An 8,119-nucleotide genomic window follows, 5' to 3' on the forward strand; every position below is an offset into this window, starting at 1 on the left:
CCTTTTAGGCAGATGAAGTTGGACACCACTGAACACAGAGACCCACTCCCAGTCATGATCTGTTATGGAACACTTAGACACTATTGGCATTCACAAAATGTCTGGCTAGTCTTGTTGGCTAGTCTTGTAGGCTCTTTTATTTCCTTTGCACCTAAGTCCTGACCTCATTTCTTATGAGACCTGAGGATTCAGAGCTTTACTTTTTTTCCCATTGACTTATTGTATGTGGGTGGAGTTCTTAACATATGTGCTTAGGATCTCCTTTCCCAAATACCCAGGGATTTGTGCTCATTCCATTCAGGAGAGTAGTAAAAACACTTTGTTTTTGTTTTTCCTTCCCTCTGTAAGAACAGAACATTTTTGGGGTGGAGGCTGACCTAGCTCAGGAAGGAATGCTCAGCTTTTACATTCCCCTTTAAGCAGAGTAAGAGCTGAGAAAAATGAGATAATTTCCGTTTTCCCTTGAATTCTTCCCAAGACAATACACATTTTTCCAGGGGAAGTGTCAGCTAGAGTTCTGTTAATTAGAACACTGCTTTATAACCAGAATGGAAGAATACTAAAACCATCACTAATTCTGACATTACTCAGAGTGAAAAGACCCAGTATTTCCACCACATGCTACATATGTCAGGATGAGGTACGTCATGCTGCTGTCTCACAGTATTTCAGGATACCATCAAGAAGGAAAGCACTCTAGGAATCTTGGTTGAAGACACTTGAAAGTTAAGCAGATCTGACCACAGAAGAAGACAGTGTATAGGGCTCAACCAGAGACTAAGATGGTTACAAGCCACAAAGATACTGAGAGATAGCTTTGCCCCTCTGGACAAATAACTTTCCTGCCAGAAGTTATACTGAGTAGGAGACAGAGTTTCCTGAGAATAATTTCAATATTATAGATGGATTTCCCTAGGAAATATCTCTTTTGCCTTAGCACATTTTGCTGCCATGCTCTATTATTTGAATCAATCAAGTCTAACAAAGTGGAACGTATTGTTAAGGAATTTAATACCACCATGTTCTCTAAAAATCTACCAAAATAAGGATCTTATGTAGTTACTATTATGTCTTGGAGTGTGAATGAAAGAATATCATGCAACAGATGTTAGACAGTCTTCATAAGTATGTACTATAAGAATCTATATAGAATAAAACAGATCTCTTCAGATGCAGTACATTATGTCAGAGGTGGAACAAACCTTTTTACAGGGTTTATTATAATATGGCAACAACTCTTATGGAAAATAAATTTTGTGGACACATTCTTCATGCAGCACAGTTCAATTCAGCTGATATCCTGGAAATCACTCCAAGCTCTGAAACTACCTACTGATGTTATCTTTGGTACTCAGAAATCAAATTTTATCCAGCCACTACACAGCTATGTTGCAGTACAGGGCTGCTCGTATTCTGCTGAAGGGACTGCAGTCATAGGCTGGTTAGTTAGAACAAGTCTGAAAGATAAAAGGGAGGGAATAGTAATCCGCTGGGAGAAATGTCTTTTTGTCTTTTCCATATTTTTCCCCACATGTTAGTTTGACACCAAAAAGAAAGGTTAAAACGTTTGTTATTCAAGGAATACTACAAGTCAAATCAGAATTGTGTTTGCTTTTACTATTCGTTCATTTCTGGCTGTACAAGGCACTGTGGGACTTGGCCAGTCTTAATAAATGGGTCTATTGGGAGCTGGAAACGTTCAGACTGGGATGTTGACAAAACCTTTCCCCATTGTTTTAAGCTTTTTTTTAATGTACAATGTTGACTGTTCACCTTGTACTAGAAACTAAATCCTTTTAGCAGAGATAGCAGACATCACTTGCTTTCTCGCTAAGATTCCCTTTTTCTTTTGTTTCCCTCCAAAAATATGAGATGCACCTCTTGCAAGATGCAGCTGGAGTGAGCGTCAGACACTCCAATGGGAAATACATGTGAACCAGTTCAAAGACCTCAAATCATTTATTCACTGTAGTGCATTACCTCTCACTGTTCTTTTTAATTTTCTTGGGTGAATCAGCAATAAGCCAAGAGAAAATTTAAACTCACCGTAGCATAGAGAGCATTTGTTAATCTTTGTAGAAAGGTCAGACCCTGAGATATTTGCTGTCCTCACTGCAGTTCGCAGCTCTTTTAAATGTATCACAGACATCCCATAAGTATGGTCTGGAGTCGGAGTATCAGTTCAGCAGAGACTGAAGGGTTTGGTCTTCTTTTATAGCTTTGCACTGGATGGGTTTTTTTGTCACTGGTGAGCCAAATCTATCCATCGAGTTTCAAACTTTCAGAATGACCAGTTCTTAATCAGAACATAGTGGCTCAGCCATCAGCCATGCATCTGCTGTCACAAAATTGGCACTGAGAACACAGCCTATGTTCAGCTTAAGTATTTGTAAACATGCCAAGATTATGTGAGTCTTATCTGGACCGATAGTCAGCCAGCGAGCCCCCACCCAAAACTCAAAAATCTTTGGTCACACAGTCACAAATTCCATTGCATCAGTGATTGTTGCAATTATAGAACTAATGATAATAAGTGTACTGCAGCTAGTACAGTTATATATCTTATAGTGAGTCTGACACTGTCACACAAAGAGAAAAGAATTACTGGATATGTCAATATTTTGTGAAAAAATCTGTTTGGCAGGGTTGAAAATATAACACCTTCATTATTTTAAAAATGTTTTCTCTTGGCATTTGTAATGTTGTTTTCTTTCCTTCTTCTACTTCCTTTTCTTTTCACCTGTGTAAGCAGTAAAAATGAATGACTACCTCATTCCCTTTTCCTTTGTTGTATAACTAAATGGCTTTGCAAATATTACAGTGCTATTACTGTGATACTGCTATAGAGATACGGGACAAGATTTACTGTTTTCTTCTGCTATTTGATAAAGTTTCCTAGATAGAAGATGACAAACTGAGGGGGAAGAAGGGAACCAAAATATGGAGATCTTATAAACAACAACAACAAAAAAAAGCACGAAAATATGAAGTATTGAAAACTAGACATACAACTGTCTCAGCTGATATTAACCACATCATTTTATTCTCACCAATTATCAGTATATTAGTTATTCTTACTTTAATAAGGCTTTTTTCCATAGCATGGAAAATAAAGATGATAGTTCGTCACACAAACCTCAGACATGGTATCTAAAATGCTAAGTTCAGTTATGTGACCCTACTGAAACAGCTATGCTAAAGTTAGTTTAATTCCTGAAAAATCATTATGAAAGGTATGTAGACCTGATTCTATTTATTTTATTTTTTTTTTTATTGACACAAGAGGTTAAATAGCAGGATTCATCAATAAATGGAATCTGCAGTAAAACAGATTATTACAGGCCATAGGACTACCAGAATCTTACCTTTCATGTAACAGAATATTTAAATCACCATGGAATCATGTAATGTATACAGAAAAGACTTCACAACAAGCACATAATAGGAATATTAAAGAATTGCTAGATCATATACTTGAGTTGCTCTGAATTCAACGCTCATCTGTTTTCATGAGGACATACTTTCAACTGTGCTTGAAAAGACTCAAGGAACTTGTTAACTTTTTCCAGTGGCCAATAGTGCTGTTGCCCAAACACTGTATTTCAAATGTTCTTGCACATTGCTCTGAGTCAACATTAACTCTGGACAGTGCTCATTAGTGGTCGGTATGCTACAGGGCAGGGCTGCCTGTCAGACAGACCTTGGCAAGCTAGAGGAATGAGCCAACTCACAAAACACAAGGACAAATGCAAATTCCTGCATTTGGAGTAGAATAACTCCATGAAACATTACAGTCTGGGAGATGACTAGACAGAAAGTGGATTCGCAGAAAAGGACCTGAATGGTGGACAGAAAGCTGAGTGTGAATAGCAATGCTCCCTTAGGCAAGGCCAGCCGCATACCTTAAGAATACAGGGAACCCTTCCACTGAGCAATCTTGAGGACACATCCAGAGAAATGTTTCTAGGTTTTGGACCACTAATTAAAAAAACAATTTAAAAAAAAAAAAATTGTAATGAGCCAATGGAGATTAGAAGCCTGAAGCACATGGCAAAGATGGTGCTGGGTTTTCTCAGCCTGACTATGGAGAGAATCTAACTGCAGTCCTCCATTAAGAAAAAGGGAACCTGATAGAGCCAAATTCTGCTGAGAAAAGAGGCAAAAGTCACATCCTCCAGCAAAGGAAATTCCAACCACAGAAATGGAAAATAAATCTTCATACTGAATGTTTAAGTGGTGAAACAGGCTACATGGAGAGGCTGTGAAATTTTTGTCTTTCCATAGTTTAGAATTCAGCAATGCAAAGCCCTGAAAACTTTAACTTCGAACTTATCTCTGCTTTGAACTGAGAGTTGGACTAGAAACCAAGGGAAGTCACTTCCAACCTAAATTGTTCTATTATTTTATTAGAGAAATCTCAACTAGTTTTACCTTAACTTAAAGTTATGAAACTGGTCTATGAGTTCCTAAGGCCTCAAAGAGTTTGACATGCACTCTTTAATGTCTCTTTCTTAACGAACCTTTATATTTTAATATAAAATCATTTCAGTAAAACACTACTTATGTCTGTGTCTGGAGAAGGGGGAATTAGGAAAAGATGAGCCATCTTTGCTGATGAATGATGTAGCTCAGATATCACCTGTCTTTCATATCGATGTATTCTGTTTTGACCCTTCCAGCACAGGTATCTGAAGTATAAATGGATCTGCATTCCATACATCTCAACCCCATTTTATTATTGTGTACATTCACAAACTGAGCTACTGCTTATCCAAAACAGAACACAAGAGACCAACCTGTGAACTTGAATCACAACCATTAATTTCAATATATTTCCCTGCTGAGAGGACAGACAGTCCAGAGAGGTTTTTCGGATTAAGTCACCTTATCTTACACATATAACTGAACAGCGGGTAGCAGCATGATAAGGTCTAAATATTCATCCCTCCATCAAATCTTGTGGCCAAATTCTTAAAGGTAGTCCAAGGTCTGACTACTCTTGAGTCAAAAAGGTTGAGCATGCCACATGTATGCATGGGCAGAACAGATGGCAGCAGCACCACAGGGTAAACCAAAGAACCTGGATAATGTGCTGCCAGTGAACCTAGAAGGTCTGCTGATGAATATCAGAAATAATTCAGTCTCCTACTGTGATTTCTATAAACATTTACAGAAGTATGAAGCTAGCTGGTAACACCAATTTGATGATTGTCACATTTGCTTTTTCTAAATCAGCTATCTCAGTGTCATAGTACGGTTGGTATTGAGACTGATACATTTTCACTTTCACTTGAGATGTATGGATATGATTCTTAAGAGGAACGGGATACTTACTGGGACAAATGTTTGTGGGTTTCATGTCACACTCAAGTTTCAGCAGTTTCAGTTTCCTGACTGAGTCACAACATCTTGGAAGAGGATTGGAGTGAAAGGAGGATATAGCTTGAGAAGCCCTCCATGGCCAAGCTACTACACAAAGATTCTCCACCTGTTACTGCTTGGCTAGATGGGCAGTTCTCAAAGTCAAGCCTAACAGCTCCTTCTAGGTCCATCTTACGTTTTTGCAAGTCTGAGAGATGAAAACCTCACAGAAGGATTAACATCTATCTGGTATATCACTTATGGCCATCCGCAATACAGCTCTATGTGGAGATAGTACCACAGATCCACAAATATTTCAGCCCCATGACCATGGCCGAGTGCCAGAGGTAATAAACCTTGACTCTTAACAGGTTTCAAAAGCTCTGGCTTTATGCCACATTAATGCAGCTTGCCATGGATCCCAGTTAATACCAGTACTGACTGTGAGCATATAAGGAGTCCCTGTACCTACTTTGTTACGTCTTTGGAATACCTGTCATTCAGCAGATATATCTGCACATCAGTAGGAAAAAAAGTCTAGATGGACTTGTCAATGTTGCTAAAACCTCCTCATTTTTCATCAGTGTCAGCCTTCCATATTTTATCAGGGAAAAGGGAAAACATTAGTTATACTGAAATGTGAAAAAACAATGAACAGCCTCCAGTCTGAACAGTAAGACTTGGGAAGCAGACAAGAGAGAAAGGAGGTGTGAATTTCCTAAGCTATCTCTATTTCTTTGACTGAGAACAGCATAGTACTTTCAGAAGAAACTGAAAATAAAAACCCAATTGAAAGACAATTAACAGAACAGCCTACATTGTTTGCCAAGCAAAAATCCCCAAACAGTATCTGTTTAATATAAGTTCCAAAATAAAAAAATGGAATTTGAATCCAGAACCCCAAATCCATGGCTTCTGAATATATTGTTAAAGCCTTTCAGAAAGTCTCATAGAACTTACAGCTCCTACTACTTATAGCTTTTACTAGCTACAGACTGCCTTTGGAGTACACTCTACATTATCAGCACCACCTAGAGTGCATCATTGGAAACAACTCCAAAAACATAGTATTTACAAAGTGTGATTGTATTTCAAAAGAATATTTTCCAGACTTACTCTCTCTAAGACTTTCATATCAAACATACATGGCTGATACAATAGAAGAGACACAATGAGAATCAATATTTTATTATTGCACCTAGAAGAAGCAGAGAAAAGATACCACATTTTAGATTCAACTGAACCCTGTGAGGCAGTGTCTATAGCTTCTGGCTTGGTCACCTTCAGCAAGTTCCTCAATCAGAACACAGTCAGCGATGATAATGATGATGATAATGATTACGGCACCATGTGAAGCAGAACAGAATCCTGTTCATTCTCTTAAATCTGCTTTGGTTCACCAGATAAATAGATTGTTTTTTTCAGTAAAGTATTTAGGTAAAGGTTTGAAGGCAGAAGTGAGCAAACCAAATGGATAAGATGCTATAGATATCATATGCTTATAAAGTAACTGTTTGTGTCTGTATGTCTTTATTCTGTTTACTTCCTGCTTGTATCTGACACCTACTTACTTAAAGCCAGCTCCTGTAGGTCCTCAAAACAGCAACAGAGGATGGTAAGAAACTTATGCTATGGGATACACACTTGCTTTTCCATTGCTTCCCATCTTGGTAAAGTGATGTGAAGCTTTCTGTCTTGATTTATTTAAACTCAGTTTTTGAATGGTATAACTGAACAGCACCTATTTTACCATCACAGTATTCCAGTTCAATAATGCAAAAATAAAATGCAAAATGAGTAGACTACTATATGCATGGAACAACTCAGTAGTGAAATGGGCCCTTCATCTGGAAACAATAATGTTCTTCTCTATGATTTGTGACTTTATCAGTTAATTTGTAAATTCAGTTAGCATTCAGAAATGCTTTTCAAAACCACTGAAATCCATAGCAGCACTGTACTTGCCTATGTTTCTGATAAACAGACACCTGCCACTGATATCACAATTCTGAAGCTGCTTGTTTTCATTTTTTAAACAAACCACTTGTTACTATGATTGCATATATATCTTCTTACAGTCTATTTTAAAAAATAACTAAAGTAAGAATATAGGCTAACAAAACAGAGTGGTTTTTTGCATTGCAAATCTGTATGCAAAAATTCAGCTGTTAACAAGTACTGATGATTCATTTCTGGCAAAGTAGTGCAAGGAGACTGAAAACAGCTTCCTGCTCCACCAATTGAACAGCATATACTGAAAAAGCTCAAATTCAGATCTTTATTGCAGTATGTGGTCTTAATTTTAAGTCTGAGAAGATAATCACATTGCATGGGATGAACACAGCAAAGGACCTTTCTTTTCTCAGAAGAGAGGTCTCTCCTGCTCTTATGGTACAGAACTCATTAGTACCACGGATGATCTTTAGTCCTTGTACTCCCGTATTTCCCATTCAGTACCAGTTGCCTTCCTGTTACATCTGGGGTCCAACTACTTCTGCTGTGGGAAAGCTGCTTTTCTATGCAATACGATGAATTAAATACTTTGCCTCTGGCCCTATTTCTCATATATCTTCTGACCTAAAAATATATTTAATACCATTCAAACTGACTGGGATGCTTATATTTCCCTTGAACATTATTTCCAGGCTAAACCTTTTAAGCTTACATACTGTAAAGTCAGAGTGATATACACTATTGCTAGTCAATAACTGTAAATTGTAATATCATTGTATTATTTCATCATTCTTATGTTCGTATG

This window comes from Nesoenas mayeri (assembly GCF_963082525.1).
Source record: "Nesoenas mayeri genome assembly, chromosome: 1".
Taxonomy (NCBI): Eukaryota; Metazoa; Chordata; class Aves; order Columbiformes; family Columbidae; genus Nesoenas; species Nesoenas mayeri.